The sequence below is a fragment of the Arachis hypogaea genome, chromosome 13 (genome assembly GCF_003086295.3).
Source record: "Arachis hypogaea cultivar Tifrunner chromosome 13, arahy.Tifrunner.gnm2.J5K5, whole genome shotgun sequence".
NCBI classification, from domain to species: Eukaryota; Viridiplantae; Streptophyta; class Magnoliopsida; order Fabales; family Fabaceae; genus Arachis; species Arachis hypogaea.
In genome coordinates, this window is record NC_092048.1 from 67708154 (window position 1) to 67725711 (window position 17558).

Here is a 17558-nt window from a genome sequence, read left to right on the forward strand (position 1 = left end):
AAGGGAGGAAGCATGAAGAAATGAAGTTTTAGAAGATTCAGCTTCCGTGCATGCGCACAGTGATGCGTGCGTACGCATATGCGCACAAGTTTGGCGACGCATACGCGTGACCCACGCATACGCGTGGGAGCACATTTCACCAAACGACTACGCGTGGGTCGATGCAATCACGTGACTTCATTAATGCAGCACGCTGAAGGCTTAGAGGCTGAAATTAAGTGCTATATGAAGGGAACTTCATGCCATATGAAAGAGATCTCACTTGTAGGGTAGAAACACAGAGTAGGAGTAGGAGTAGTGTAGATTAGGTAATTCTCTCTTAGGGTTTTGATTAGGATTTGTAGAATTTTATACTTCAAGTTTGATTTTGGATTCTAGAAATTGCATTGTAAGTATTTCTTTAATTTCTCTTTTAATTACATTACTTGTTCTACACTTTCATCTATTTCAATTTCTCTTGTCAATATATGCATAGTTTACAATTTTGGATTCCTAGTTGTTTAATTTAATGTTTGATGCTTATTTTATGTTTGTTGAGTTGCCTTTATTGATTTTGAGCATTTGTGGTTCATAACTTTCCTTAGTTTACCAATTTTGCCATGTTTTATGTTTATGCCCTCTATGGGTTTGATGAAATGCTAATTTTGATTATGGGGTAAATTACACCCCTTGGCTTAGGGAAAATGAGTTTATGGATTACTAGAGTCATAATGTCCAATATTTAGTGGTAATTCTTGGGGAGTTAGTTGATTCTTGTTTCCATTAAAGCTAGCCTTTTATCAACTAGTTTGGTAAGTTGGTTAGAACTTATGGATTAAGGTCAATTATGCTTACTTGATGGTACACGAAATCGTGATCACACACTTTTGACACAACTCCGTGCAGCTGACCAGCAAGTGCACTGGGTCGTCCAATTAATACCTTACGTGAGTAAAGGTCGATCCCACGGAGATTGTCGGCTTGAAGCAAGCTATGGTCATCCTTGTAAATCTCAGTCAGACGAATTCAAATAGTTATGAGGTTTTGATGATTAAAATCTAATTAAAACATAAAATAAGATAGAAATACTTATGTAATTCATTGGTAGGATTTTCAGATAAGCGTATGAAGATGCTTTGTTCCTTCTGAACCTCTGCTTTCCTATTGCCTTCATCCAATCATTCATACTCCTTTCCATGGTAAGTTGTATGTTGGGGATCACCGTTGCCAATGGCTACCGTCCGTCCTCTCAGTGAAAATGGTCCAAATGCACTGTCACCGCATGGTTAATCATCTGTCAGTTCTCACTCATGTTGGAATAAGATCCGTTGATCCTTTTGCGTCTGTCACTATGTCCAGCACTCATGAGTTTGAAGCTTGTCACAGTCATCCCATCCCAGATCCTACTCGAAATACCACAGACAAGGTTTAGACTTTTCGGATCTCAAGAATGCTGCCAATTGATTCTAGCTTATACCACGAAGACTCTGATTTCATGGAATGGAAGGCTTTGTTGTGAGGAGAGGAAAACATGCGTCGTGAACCAGGAGGCTAAGAGATACACACTCAAGCTATAGTAGATAGAACGGAAGTGGTTGTCAGGCACGCGTTCATAGGTGAGAATGATGATGAGTGTCACGGATCATCATATTCATCAGGTTGAAGTGCGAGTGAATATCTTAGAATAAGAATAAGCTTGAATTGAATAGAAAAACAATAGTACTTTGCATTAATTCATGAAGAACAGCAGAGCTCCACACCTTAATCTATGGGGTGTAGATACTCCACCGTTGAAAATACATAAGTAATGAAGGTCCAGGCATGGGCGAATGGCCAGCCCCCTAAACGTGATCAAGAGATTAAAATGATAAAAAGATAATCTCCAAAATGATCTAAAGATGAAAATACAATAGCAAAAGGTCCTATTTATAATGAACTAGTAACCTAGGGTTTACAGAAATGAGTAGTTGATGCAGAAATCCATTTCCGGGCCCATTTGGTGTGTGTTTGGGCTGAGCATTGAAGCTTTCACATGTAGAGACTTTTCTTGGAGTTAAACGCCAGCTCTGGTGCCAGTTTGGGCATTTAACTCCAGCTTTTATGCCAGTTCTGGCATTTAACGCCAGAATAGGGTAGAAAGTTGGCGTTTAAATGCCAGTTTGTGTCATCAAAACTCAGAAAAGGTATGGACTATTATATATTGCTGGAAAGCCCAAGATGTCTACTTTCCAACGCAATTGAGAGCATGCTAATTGGGCTTCTGTAGCTCGAGAAAATCTATTTCGAATGCAGCAGGGTCAGAATCCAATAGCACCTGCAGTCCTTTTTCAGCCTCTGAATCAGATTTTTGCTCAGGTCCCTCAATTTCAGCCAGAAAATACCTGAAATCACAGAAAAACATAAAAACTCATAGTAAAGTCCAGAAATGTTATTTTTATTTAAAAACTAATAAAAATATACTAAAAAATAACTAAAACATACTAAAAACTACCTAAAAACAATGCCAAAAAGTGTATAAATTATCCGCTCATCACAACACCAAACTTAAATTGTTGCTTGTCCCCAAGCAACTAAAAACGAAGTAGGATAAAAAGAAGAGAGTATACAACAAATTCTGAAAACATCTGTGAAGATTAGTCTTAATTAGATGAACGGGGCTATTAGCTTTTTGCTTCTGAACAGTTTTGGCATCTCACTTTATCCTTTGAAGTTCAGAATGATTGGCATCTATTGGAACTCAGAATTCAGATAGTGTTATTGATTCTCCTAGTTCAATATGTTGATTCTTGAACACAGCTACTTTATGAGTATTGGTCGTGGCCCTAAGCATTTTGTTTTCCAATATTACCACCGGATACATAAATGCCACAGACACATAACTGGGTGAACCTTTTCAGATTGTGACTCAGCTTTGCTAGAATCCCCAATTAGAGGTGTCCAGAGCTCTTAAGCACACTCTTTTTGCTTTGGACCACGACTTTAACCGCTCAGTCTCAAGCTTTTCACTTGACACCTTCACGCCACAAGCACATGGTTTGGGACAGCTTGGTTTAGCCGCTTAGGCCAGGATTTTATTCCTTTGGGCCCTCCTATCCATTAATGCTCAAAGCCTTAGATCCTTTTTTTATTTTACCCTTGCCTTTTGGTTTAAAGGGTTATTGGCTTTTTCTGCTTGCTTTTTCTTTTTCTCTCTTTTTTTCACAAGCTTTGTATTCACTGCTTTTTCTTGCTTCAAGAATCAATTTTATGATTTTTCAGATTATCAATAACATTTCTCCTTTTTCATTATTCTTTCAAGAGCCAACAAATTTAACATTCATAGACTTCACTATCAAAAATATGTGCTGTTCAAGAATTCATTCAGAAAACAAAAAGTATTGCCACCACATCAAAATAATTAAACTATTTTAAAATTCGAAATTCATGTACTTCTTTTTCTTTTTTCAGAAAATATTTTTTATTTAAGAAAGGTGAAGGATTCATAGGACATTCGTAGCTTTAAGGCATAGACACTTAGACACTAGTGATTATGTAATAAGACACAAACATAAATAACACATAAAGCATAATTTTCGAAAAACCAAAAAATAAGAACAAGGAAATTAAAGAACGGGTCCACCTTAGTGATGGCGGCTTGTTCTTCCTCTTGAAGATCTTATGGAGTGCTTGAGCTCCTCAATGTCTCTTCCTTGCCTTTGTTGCTCCTCCCTCATGACTCTTTGGTCTTCTCTAATTTCATGGAGGAGGATGGAATGCTCTTGGTGCTCCACCCTTAGTTGTCCCATGTTAGAACTTAATTCTCCTAGGGAGGTGTTAATTTGCTCCCAATAGTTTTGTGGAGGACAGTGCATCTCTTGAGGCATCTCAGGGATTTCATGATGAGGAATTTCCTCATGCTCTTGTTGAGGTCCATGTGTGGGCTCTCTTGTTTGCTCCATCCTTTTCTTAGTGATGGGCTTGTGAGATGAATCTCTCCATCTCCCATGACTCGGAGGTGGAAGCAATTGCCTTCCCTTTCCTCTTTCTAGAGGTTTTTCCGGCCTTTGGTGCCATTAGTGGTTATGGAAAAATAAAAAGCACAGCTTTTTCCACACCAAACGTAAAATGTTTGCTCGTCCTCGAGCAAAAGAAGAAAGAATGGAGGAGAAGAAGAAGAAATGGAGGAGATGAAAGAGTGTGTAAGGTTCGGCTAAGGGGGTAGTAACGTATGAGGGGTTAGGTTTGGGAGGGAAATTGTTTGAATTTGAATGGTGAGATAGGTGGGGTTTGATGATGGATGGATGTGAGTGGTGAAGGGTGTTTTGGGGAAGAGTTTTATGGAAAGGTGTAAAGAGGAGAGAAGAGGAGGTGGGGGTAGATGGGGATCCTGTGGGGTCAACAGATCCTGAGGTGTCAAGGATTTCTCATCCCTGCACCATGTTGGCGTGTAAACGCCCCTTTGAGTGTCAATCCTGGCGTTAAACGCCAGGTTGCTGCCCATTTCTGGCATTTAACGCCAGCTTTTCTTCCCTTTCTGGCGTTAAATGCCAACTTTTCTTCCCGTTCTGGCGTTAAACGCCAATCTGGTACCCTTTTCTGGCGTTAAACACCTAGAATGGTGCCAGACTGGGCGTTTAATGCCCATTCTACTACCCTTACTGGCGTTTAAACGCCAGTAAGCTCATCCTCCAGAGTGTGCTATTTTTATTGCTGTTTTCGAATTTGCTTTGATTTTTGCATTTGTTTTTGTGACTTCACATGATCATCAATCCTAAACAAAACATAAAATAACAATGGAAAATAGATAAATAAATAACATTGGGTTGCCTCCCAACAAGCGCTTCTTTAATGTCAATAGCTTGATAGTGGGCTCTCATGGAGCCTCACAGATACTCAGAGCATGATGATGGCCTCCCAACACCAAACTTAGAGTTTGAATGTGGGGATCTGTTTGACTCTACATTGAGAGAAGCTTTTCATGCTTCCTCTCCATGGTTACAGAGGAAGATCCTTGAGCCTTAAACACAAGGTAGTCCCCATTCACTTGAAGGACCAATTCTCCTCTGTCAACATCAATCACATCTTTTGCTGTGGCTAGGAAGGGTCTGCCAAGGATGATAGATTCATCCATACTCTTCCCAGTGTCCAGGATTATGAAGTCAGCAGAGATGTAAAGGTCTTCAACCTTTACCAAGACATCCTCTACAAGTCCATAAGCCTACTTCCTTGAATTGTCTGCCATCTCTAGTGAGATTCTTGCAGCTTGCACCTTAAGGATTCCTAGTTTCTCCATTACAGAAGGGCATGAGGTTTATACTTGACCCTAGGTCACACAGAGCCTTCTCAAAGGTCATGGTGCCTATGGTACAAAGTATTAAGAATTTTTCGGGGTCTGGTTTCTTCTGAGGTAATTTCTGCCTAACCAAGGTACTCAGTTCATTGATGAGCAATGGAGGTTCATCCTCCCAAGTCTCATTACCAAATAACTTGGCATTCAGCTTCATGATTGCTCCAAGGTACTTAGCAACTTGCACTTCAGTAATATCTTCATCCTCTTCAGAGGAGGAATACTCATCAGAGCTCATGAATGGCAGAAGTAGGTTCAGTGGAATCTCTATGGTATCTATATGAGCCTCAGATTCCTTTGGTTCCTCATTAGGGAACTCCTTGGAGGCCAGTGGACGTTCATTGAGGTCTTCCTCAGTGAAAATCACTGCCTTTTCCTCCTCTATGCATTCGGCCATGTGGGACGTGTTTATGGCCTTGCACTCTCTCTTGGGGTTCTCTTCTGTATTGCTTGGGAGAGTACTAGGAGGGAGTTTAGTAAATTTCTTACTCAGCTGACCCACTTGTGCCTCCAAATGTCTAATGGAGGACCTTGTTTCAGTCATGAAACTTAGTGTGGTTTTAGATAGATCAGAGACTATAGTTGCTAAGCTAGAGAGACTCTGCTCAGAATTCTCTGTCTGTTGCTGCGAAGATGATGGAAAATGTTTGCTATTGCTAAACCTAATTCTTCCACCATTATTGTTGTTGAAGCCTTGTTGAGGCTTCTGTTGGTCCTTCCATGAGAGATTTGGATAATTTCTCCATGAAGGATTATAGGTGTTTCCATAGGGTTCTCCCATGTAATTCACCTCTTCCATTGCAGGATTCTCAGGATCATAAGCTTCTTCTTCAGAGGAAGCTTCCTTAGTACTGCCTGATGCAGCTTGCATTCCAAACAGACTCTGAGAAATCATATTGACTTGCAGAGTCAATATTTTATTCTGAGCCAATATGGCATTCAGAGTACCAATCTCAAGAACTCCTTTCTTCTGAGGCATCCCATTATTCACAGGATTCCTTTCAGAATGTACAGGAATTGGTTATTTGCAACCATTTCAATGAGTTCCTGGGCTTCTTCAGGTGTCTTCTTCAAATGAAGAGATCCACCAGCAGAGTTGTCCAATGACATTTTGGACAGTTCAGACAGATCATCATAGAATATGCATATGATGCTCCATTCTGAAAGCATGCCAGAAGGACACCTTCTGATCAGTTGCTTGTATCTTTCCCAAGCTTCATAGAGGAATTCGCCTTCCTTTTATCTGAAGGTCTGGACTTTCACTCTAAGCTTACTCAATTTTTGAGGTGGAAAGAACTTTGCCAAGAAGGCATTGACCATCTTTTCTCAAGAGTTCAGGCTTTCTTTAGGTTGGGAGTCCAACCATGTCCTAGCTCTGTCTCTTACAGCAAAAGGGAAGAGCATAAGTCTGTAGACCTCAAGGTCAATCCCATGGGTCTTGACAGTGTCACAGATTTGCAAGAATTCAGCTAAAAACTGATGAGGATCTTCCAATGGAAGTCCATGATACTTGCAATTCTGCTGCATTAGAGAAACCAATTGAGGCTTAAGCTCAAAGTTGTTTGCTCCAATTGCAGGAATTGAGATGCTCCTTCCACAGAAGTCAGAAGAAGGTGTAATGAAGTCACCAAGCATCTTCCTTGCATTGTTGGCATTGTTGTTATTTTCGGCTGCCATGTCTTCTTCTTTTTCGAAAATTTCTGTTAGGTCTTCTCCAAAGAGTTGTACTTGAGCTTCTCTTAGCTTTCTCTTCAAGGTCCTTTCAGGTTCAGGATCAGCTTCAACAAGAATGCCTTTGTCCTTGTTCCTGCTCATATGAAAGAGAAGAGAACAAAAAAGTATAGAATCCTCTATGTCACAGTGTAGAGATTCCTTGAGGTGTCAGAGGAAGAAAAGAATAGAAGAATGAGGTAGAAAGAATAATTCAAACTTATAGAGAGGGAGTGAGTCTGAATTGCTAAAAGAGGGGGAATGGTCCTTAAATAGAAAAAGGTGAGTGATGCACGGAAACTTGTCTCTCAACAGATTTCCCTCGGCAAGTATACCGAATTGTCGTCAAGTAAAAACTCACAATAGAGTGAGGTCGAATCCCACAGGGATTGATTGGTCAAGCAACTTTAATTGAATGAATGTTCTAGTTGAGCTAAGCAGAATTTGATTTGAGAATTGCAGGAAATTAAATGGCGGGAAAGTAAATGGCAGAAAATGTAAATACTGGAAATAAAGAACTGAATGTAAATGACGGAAAGTAAATTGCAGAATCTTAAATGGGGAATGGGGAAGATGAGCATAAAAGTAAATGGCAGAAAGTAAAGAGAATGGGTAAGATCAGAAATGGGGAGTTCATTGGGCTCAGAAGATGTTGTATTCTTCAGATCAAGTTCATTTTCATCTCTTCCTCAATCAATGCATTCATTGATCTCCTTGGCAATCTTAAGTGATTGAATTCCAATTCCTTGGTAATTCAATCTCTCAAATCTTGATCAATAGCCAATTCTTTGGTCTAATTATTCATGAGAAGAGATGAAGTATGGTCACTGATTATACCACATGTATTTCCAAATCAAAGTATTGGGAGAATTATATGTCATTATATCCGTCCAAACCCGAATTTGGTCCAACATGAGAAAGCATTTGTAGCATGATCTCTTCATTCCTCTTCCAAGGTTTCGAAGAGATCCAAGTATGAATAGCTTCTTTTCCAAGACAACTACCCAATTGGATGAAGATTGAAAACTTTCTAGTAAAATCAAGAGAAAAGAAAGAAGAAGAATAATGAAAACTATTATTCATCCATCAAATTACAACAGAGCTCCCTAACCCAATGAAAGGGGTTTAGTTGTTCATAGCTCTGGGAATGGAAAGCAACGATGGAAAATACATTCTGAAAGTAAAACTAGAAGTTGAAGAGAAAGTAAAATTATACAGAGAGTAGTTCTCCCAATGCCAAAAGCTCCCTCTCTAGTTCAAAACTACTCCTATATATACTACTCTTCTGATCTTCTAGTTGGCTCTTCAAGTCTTGGATATGGGCCTTTGGATCTCTTAGTTGAAGCAGTTATCATCTTCAGTGGGCTTAGCTTTGCTTGCAGAAAAAGTGTGAGTTAGGCATGGACGTTAGTTAGGACGTTAGTGGTGTTAACGTTAAGTGAAAATGTGGGTTCGAGAATGTTAGTGACGATCACCTTTTTCACTAACGTTCCTAACCCAAAATGGTCCACGTTAACTTCAACGTTAGTGGCACTAACGTGACCACTAACGTTGCCTCTTGGTCCTTCGCAAACGTTATTGGCATTCACCTTTTCCAATAACGTTTGCTTGTTGCCCTTCCTCCCTACGTTAGAGTCCACGTTAATGTAGCTAACGTGACCTTTAACGTGGGCATGCCTTAGCTTCGAGAGCGTTAGTGACACTTACCTTTGTCACTAATGCTCCAAACGCCCCTTCCCACGTTAGTGCCTCACGTTAATTGTATTAACGTGACCACTAATGTGGTGGTGATTGCCATCTCCAACGTTAGTGACAAAGGTGAGTGTCACTAACGTTGGCTCATCATTTCTTTCCTTCACGTTAGCTTCCACATTAATGTAATTAATGTGGCAAGTAACGTGGCTAATAGTGGCTTGGTCCAACGTTAGTGACAAAGGTGAGTGTCACTAACGTTGGCTCTTCCTTGCTCCTCCCACGTTAGAGTTCGCGTTAATGTAGTTAATGTGACTCTTAACGTGGCCAATTGTACCTTTTGGAACATTAGTGGTATTCACTTTTACCACTAACGTTGGGGCTTTCTTTTTCCTCCACGTTAGCTTCCACGTTAATGTAGTTAACGTGGACACTAACGTGGGCTATGATGGCTCACGAAGGCGTTATTGGTGTTCACTTTTCTTATTAACGTTGCAAGCTAGCCTCCATTCCACGTTAATGGTCACGTTAGTTAGACTAACGTGGCTATTAACGTGGCATCTTCCTTGCTTCCTTTGTCCTGAAATCTTGCAAGTAAAGTGCATCAAAGCTAGGTTCTAACTCATGAGATCATGCATCATCCATTTTATCATTCAATTCATGCATAATTCTCATAAAATCTTGTAAAATTCACAATGTTTGCTTGAATCAAAATGTAAGTGATTATCTACCCAAAACTTGCTTATTAACTAAGAAAATGCATGAAACTACCCTAAAATAGTAAAGAAAAGGTCAATGAAACTGACCAAAATGCCCTGGCATCACAACACCAAACTTAAAGCTTGCTTGTCCCTAAGCAAGTACTGAAACATGAGAATGATGAATGAAATGACAAGAGAAATGAGTCATTATTATGGAGGTCATGTCCTTGGTTTTATGGGGTTTCATGCATAGCAACTTAGGTTCATTCCTTCACTGGCTTTCAGACCTTTATCATGCCCTGGAATACTCACTTGATTGCACTTTTTGAGACTTTTATTCATTGATCCCTTTGTCTTTTCAAGGTTTTAATTGTGTTCTTAGACTAGGTGCTTTGTGAGGGGGCGACTCTTTAAGATAAGCTTTCAGCCAGCACTCCCGAACCAGTTGGTCCAAGGTGTTGGGTGTTAAGACACCCCTAAGGACTTACTCCCTCAAGTCTCTTTCCCCCATACATACACACCACAGGCACATGGTTTGTTATTTTTTTACTTGAGACCTTGGTGTCCAGCACCTCTTTGGGTTACTAAGTGTTCTGTAGCAAAGGTTACTCTTGATAGTGGACTTTTAGCTGATAATCCCGGGTTAGTTAACCCAAGTTACCAAGTGATAAGGCACCCCTGAGAGCTTATTCATCTAAGCATATCCTTTACACAGGAGTACCACAGACACATGTCTTAAGATTCAACCCTTGGTGCCTAGCCTCATTTCTTACTCTTTTTCTTTATTTCTCAACTTTCATTTTTCTTTCCCTTTTTCTTATTAGGATCTTGTTATTTAATTAGTCTCATGGGTTTGTTTCAAGTATAAGATTCAGGACAGATAGTTGCCTTCCTACCTTGTTGGTGAACTAACTTAGCTAAGTAATTACTACACCACAAGCTTAAGAACTTACTCCACAAATTGAACCTCACTCTGGTCTTTCATAACATTCTCTTTTTATTTGACTTAAAGAACAAGCATACAAGTAATCAAGGTGAAAATGTAGCAGTGACATTAGACTAGCAAGCATAGACCTAAGCAATGCAAACTTAAAGGCAGAATTGAAAATCCTAAACTACCATGGAAACATGTTCTATTTTATACATGATTTTCCTTATTTAAAACTTGAAAAAGATGGGACAATGAGGGAACTCCACCACCTTTTACTCATGGGGGTGCTCATGCTCTCCCTCTTGTTTGTCCTCTTTGTGTCCACTTGTGTTTCCTTGTATCCGTGCCAGTCTGGCTTTTTTCCAATCCTCAAGTGCCTTCCTTACTGATTCATGACTCTTTTCTACCCTCTCTCTTTCTTCTCGCGCTAATTCATCCTTCACTTCTTCATATCTTGTGATTCCCGGATGCAGTATAGGCAGTTGTCCAACTAAGTATCCGAGCCTGGCTTGAGTGTTCACATGATGTCCAGTCTCGTTCATGTAAACTCCTTCTGAGAACGCCCTGTATTCGTCGAAGAGTTCTGCCTGTTCTAATTATTTCCGATGCATTTCATGTATGTGTGCACCTTGATGTGCTTGGATGTTGATTAGCTTTTGGATGGCTTCTTGTTGTTGATCCTGCCTTTGTTCTAACCTGTGGAAGGATTCACCCCATTGTTTCCCTTGTTCCAGTTACTGCTCCATCATTTGCTTTTGCCACTCCCCCTGTTGATTCATCTATCTAGAGAGTGATTCTTCTTGATAGTCCATCAACTGTAGTTGAAGCTCTTTCTGTGCCCCTTGATTTTCCAAGTATTGTCTAGATAGGCCATCAATGGCTTCCTGTAGTTGGTGCATGTCCAAAGGGGCTTGCTCCATTAGGTTTTGTCCTTCTACCACTTGATGGGCTGGCCTCTTTCTTGGCTTTCGTTGAGGTAGGGGAGATGCAACAGCATGCATCCGTCGAACAGTAATTGGGATGCCCACCTTTATCCACTCGGGGTCCTCATCCTCAAACACCACACCAGCCCTGTCACACAGATGGAAAATAGTGCTGGGGTAGCCTAACCTTCCTCCAGAATCGCTTTTCTCAGCCATCTTCCTAATGCCTTGGGCTATGAGTTCATGAACCTTGATCTCTCCCCCTTTAAGTATACATTGCACCATTGTTGTTCTCTTAAGATTCACCTCTGAGTTATTCCCGGCAGGAAGGATGGATCTCCTTACAATTTCAAACCACCCCTTTGCTTCAGGGGTGAGGTCCCCTCTCTTGATGAGCTTGGGCTTTCTCTGGGGATCTCGTACCCAATCAGCCCCTTGTACGCAAATATCTTGCACAATCTGGTCATGATTGGGACTGCTATCTATTCTGGAGTGATAGCTTTCTTCTACAAATGGTATGGTTCGTAGCTTTAACGCCCTCATGATGCTCATGGGACTGAAATCCACGGTCACCCCTCTCACGAAGCTTATATAGGAGTCATCTGCCTTATCATACCTGACTGCATTTGCATAAAACTCTCTTACAAGAGTTGCGTTTACTTTTATGACTAGATCAGTAAGGAGCTCCCATCTTCTCTTTTCCATCTTCTCTGTGATTTCGGGGCACTCAGTTTTTTTGACTTGAAAGCCTAGCTCATATATGATCTCCTTATCAACCATCCACCCGAATTATAATGCATGGTGAAAGGTTCTAAATTTCTTCTCATTGAAAGGGCGTTGCTCCATAGGCTCCTTTCCCTTTCTTCTTTTAGAGCTCGATGATGCCATGAGTGACTTTTGCTATGTGAAGGTGTTGAGACTTATTGGTTAATGATGGACTTCGGCCGGTTAAGATGGGGTGTAGTGAAGGGAGTGAGTGAGAGTATTTTTTTTGGTGGGGTAAGAGGTGTTGGGTTCTGAAAGTGAGAAGTACAAAGAATGGGAATTGGAATGTGAAAGGGGGTATGGAATAAAAACCACTTATATAGAGAAGTGGTGAGTAAATGAAAGGTGTGGATTGATGGAGTAGGTGTATGATGAACGGATGGGGTTTAGCATGGGATGAGCACAAGGATCATCAACTCTATGATGGAGTTGGTTCAATTTCCAAGCGTGTCATTCTTTCAATATTGCATGGCAACATTTCCCAATGCATTCCCCTTGAAGACATGTGTATAGTCCCCTCCTTTTGAAGTGGCCGAAACCTCCTCCTTCAATTGTCCCATCAATTCTCCTACAAAATAAAAGAAATGTGATTAATAAATTTGTGGATAGTGGCGGCAAAATTTAAAGAGTGGGATAACTACTTTTTAAAGTTTTTGTTTCTAAATAGTAAGTGCTATTCATGAATACAAACCAACTGACTATTTAACTGTCCATGTATGCAACATTGGTGACACCAAACTTAGTTTGTGGCCATGTGGTATAAAAAGATTTGTTCAAGGTGCTAAGAGTGACATGATATTTATGTCCTCTTAGTGTGCCTTGAACACCAAACTTGTTCTTCACTATATGTTGCATAAAAAGGATTCATTCAAGTATATGTCAAAGTTGATTTGGAATTCATGAACCTTGCATTATTGACTACTTTAAAGACATATAAAACATGGGTTACCTCCCATGAAGCACTTCTTTAGCGTCACTAGCTTGACGTTCTGCCTTTGTCAGGGTGGTTGGTAATGTTTCAGATCTTCCCCCCGCAGTAAATATATCTCCATTTGCTTCATCAAGGTTCTCCACATGTTCTAGGGAGAGAATTCTGTTGATGGTGAAAACTTTAGGTAACTGAGATGAGATGGTGGGGAGATGAGGTGGGATAACTGGGAAATAAGCTGAGATCACTTTATCCCCTGGAGAGAAATCCTCTGTAGGGATCTTCTTGTTCCTCCATCTCCTTGGTGCCTTCTTCTTTGTTTCTTTTACTGTTGCCCTGCTCTTTGTGGTCTCTTTTCCCAGGGAGATTTTGTTGCTGGTCTCATATGACCCTGGTGGGTTTGGGTCCTCTTGGATTTCCTTTAGCTATGGTACCTTCTGACTGTTCTGCTCACCAGCCAAGGGGATTCCCAGGTGTACAGTTTATGTTCTTGTGCTTGGTTCTTTCACCAATGCCCTGTCGTGGTCTTCCTTTGGTTTCTTGTTTTCTTGATCTGCTTCTTGTAAAGGTTTGAAGACATTGAAGGTAAGTTGTTCATCATGTATCCTCAGTATTAGCTCTCTTCACTCTACATCTATAAGCGCTCTGGCTGTAGCTAGAAATGGTCTTCCTAATATGATTGGGTGAAGGTGACTCTCTTCTATTTCCAATATGACAAAGTCTGTGGGAATGAAGTAGTTCCCAACCTTTACCAACACGTTTTTAACCACTTCTAGTGCTTGTTTTTGAGTTTTGTCAGTCAACCTGATGACTGCGTCTGTGGGCATTAGCTCATTGATCTGCAGCTTCTTCATGAGAGATAGAGGCATTAAATTAATGCTTGCTCCCAGATCACAAAGTCCTTTGTCAATCAGTGTGTCTCCTATGGCACAGGAGATGTGAAAACTCCCTGGATCCTTCCTTTTTGTAGGCAACTCTGGTTGTATAAGAGCACTGCACTCCTTATTCATCACTATTGTTTGTCCTCTTTTGAGTGAGCTTTTCCTGGTCAGCAGCTCTTTCATACACTTAATGTATGAGGACATTTGTTGGAGAGCCTTGATGAATGGTATGTTCACATGAAGGGATGCAAACATGTCGAGGAACTTTGAGTATATTCTCTTTTCTACACCACCCTTGAGTCTTTGGGGAAAGGGTGCATAGAGGTTCAGAATCTCCTTCTGTGTAGTTTTGGTTCCTTGGTGAACCTCTTCTTATTTCTCTGCTGAGGTATCTCCAGGTTGTTCTAATGGTTTGTTCAACTCTTCCTCAGTCCCCTTATCACTTATAGTGACCATCTTGCAATCTTCCCATCTTACTTTCTTTGCTTCACCTCTCGGGTTTTTCTCTGTGTCACTTGGGAAGCTATCAGTAGGTTTGGGAATCTTCTCAGAGAGGTATCCCACTTGAAATTCCAGCGTTTTGATGGTGTCTCCCTGGTTCTTGATATTGGCTCGCACCTCCTCCTTGAACACCTTGTTATCTTGAATTTCCTTACATATGCCTTCAAGTAGATTCTCAATCCTTGAGAGTCTATCTTCGGATGATGGTGAATTGAGATTGGAGGGATTAGAAGGGCTATTTTGGTTTTGGTATGGATGTTGAGAGGTGTTGTTAGGTGGGTGCTCATATGATCTCTGTGTGGAATGTTGGTGAGCTGTATTGTTGTTAGGGTTGTGGCGTCTCTGATCTTGGCCTTGATCTTGTTGATTTCCCCACCCAAAGTTTGGGTGGTTCCTCCAACCAGGATTATAAGTTTTGGAGTATGGATCATGGGTCTGCCTAGGTGAATTTCCAATGTAGTTGGCTTGTTCCTGATCACCCTCTGCTTCTTCATTCACTCTTTCTTGAGCTGCTGCTGAGGTGGTGATTGCTGCTATTTGGTTCCTCTCCATCTTCTTGGTAAGGTCAGCCAATTGCTTGGTGATCATCTTGTTTTGAGCCAGCAATGCATCCATGTTGTTTAGCTCCATCACTCCTCTAGTCAAGTCCTTAAACCTCTCCCATACTTCATATAGAGTTTCACCATCTTGTTGCCTGAAGGTTTGTACCTCAGCTCTCAACCTGTTGATCCTTTGAGGAGGATAGAATCTCGCCAAGAATTTGTTTACCACATCTTCCCAGGTTATTAAACTCTCCTTCGAGAAGGATTCTAGCCATTTAGATGCTTTGTCCTTGAGTGAGAAGGGAAACAGAAGCAGTCTATAGGTGTCAGGATGAACGCCATTAGACTTCACAGTATCACATATCCTCAGGAAGGTGGTTAGATGTTGATTTGGATCTTCTTGGACACTTCCTCCGAATGAACAGTTGTTCTGAATGAGGGTGATGAGCTGTGGCTTTAGTTCAAAGTTATTGGCATGTATGGTTGGCTTTTGGATGCTACTTCCACAGTTTCCTGGGTTTGGATTTATGTAAGATCCCAGAACTCTTCTCTCTTGCCCAGCATGATGCACTGGACCTTCTCTGTCATGGTTGTGAGCTTCTTCTTCATGATGATTCTCCATATTCTCATCCATGTCTGGTTCAAAGTACTCTTCCTCTTCCTCAGCACCAACAACTCTCTTTCCTCTTGCTTCCCTCCTTAATCTAAGGAAGGTCCTCTCAGGTTCAGAATCAAAGGAAGTTGAAACCCCGCTTCTTCTACCTGTCATACAACCAACAAGACCAAAGCAAAAAGGGGGATAGAGAGTATTCTTGTAAAAAAAATGCTGTTAGTGTGAATGATGCAATATATCAAATAGTTAGTGGGTTAGTGAACTGAATTGTGACAATTAAGAGAATATCTCAAACGGGTAAAGGGTAAAGGGAAGAAAATAACTGAAACTGAAAGTAAATTACTCAAACAGAAATTAAATCAACAAAAGAAAGAAAAAGTGCTCAATCTAGATATCCACCAATTTAATCATTGTTGATACAAAATCAATCCCCGGCAACGGCGCCATAAACTTGATGCACGGAAACTTGTCTCTCAATAGATTTCCCTCGGCAAGTATACCGAATTGTCGTCAAGTAAAAACTCACAATAGAGTGAGGTCGAATCCCATAGGGATTGATTGGTCAAGCAACTTTAATTGGAGGAATGTTCTAGTTGAGCTAAGCAGAATTTGATTTGAGAATTGCAGGAAATTAAATGGCGGGAAAGTAAATGGCAGAAAATGTAAATGCTGGAAATAAAGAACTGAATGTAAATGACGGAAAGTAAATTGCAGAATCTTAAATGGGGAATGGGGAAGATGAGCATAAAAGTAAATGGCAGAAAGTAAAGAGAATGGGTAAGATCAGAAATGGGGAGTTCATTGGGCTCAGGAGATGTTGTATTCTTCGGATCAAGTTAATTTTCATCTCTTCCTCAATCAATGCATTCATTGATCTCCTTGGCAATTTTAAGTGATTGAATTCCAATTCCTTGGTAATTCAATCTCTCAAATCTTGATCAATAGCCAATTCCTTGGTCTAATTGCTCATGAGAAGAGATGAAGTATGGTCACTGATTATACCCCATGTATTTCCAAATCAAAGTATTGGGAGAATTATATGTCATTATATCCGTCCAAACCCCAATTTGGTCCAACATGAGAAAGCATTTGTAGCATGATCTCTTCATTCCTCTTCCAAGGTTCTGAAGAGATCCAAGTATGAATAGCTTCTTTTCCAAGACAACTACCCAATTAGATGAAGATTGAAAGCTTTCTAGTAAAATCAAGAGAAAAGAAAGAAGAAGAATAATGAAAACTATTATTCATCCATCAAATTACAACAGAGCTCCCTAACCCAATGAAAGGGGTTTAGTTGTTCATAGCTCTGGGAATGGAAAGCAAAGATGGAAAATACATTCTTAAAGTAAAACTAGAAGTTGCAGAGAAAGTAAAATTATACAGAGAGTAGTTCTCCCAATGCCAAAAGCTCCCTCTCTAGTTCAAAACTACTCCTATATATACTACTCTTCTGATCTTCTAGTTGGCTCTTCAAGTCTTGGATAGTTGGATATGGGCCTTTGGATCTTTGAGTTGAAGCAGTTATCATCTTTAGTGGGCTTAGCTTTGCTTGCAGAAAAAGTGTGAGTTAGGCATGGACGTTAGTTAGGACGTTAGTGGTGTTAACGTTAAGTGAAAATGTGGGTTCGAGAACGTTAGTGACAATCACCTTTTTCACTAACGTTCCTAACCCAAAATGGTCCACGTTAACTTCAACGTTAGTGGCACTAACGTGACCACTAACGTTGCCTCTTGGTGCTTCGCAAATGTTATTGGCATTTACCTTTTCCAATAATGTTTGCTTGTTGCCCTTCCTCCCTACGTTAGAGTCTACGTTAGTGTAGCTAACGTGACCCTTAACGTGGGCATGCCTCAGCTTTGAGAGCGTTAATGACACTTACCTTTGTCACTAACGCTCCAAACGCCCCTTTCCATGTTAGTGCCTCACATTAATTGTATTAACGTGACCACTAACGTGGTGGTGATTGCCATCTCCAACGTTAGTGACAAAGGTGAGTGTCACTAACGTTGGCGCTTCCTTGCTCCTCCCACGTTAGAGTTCGCGTTAATGTAGTTAACGTGACTCT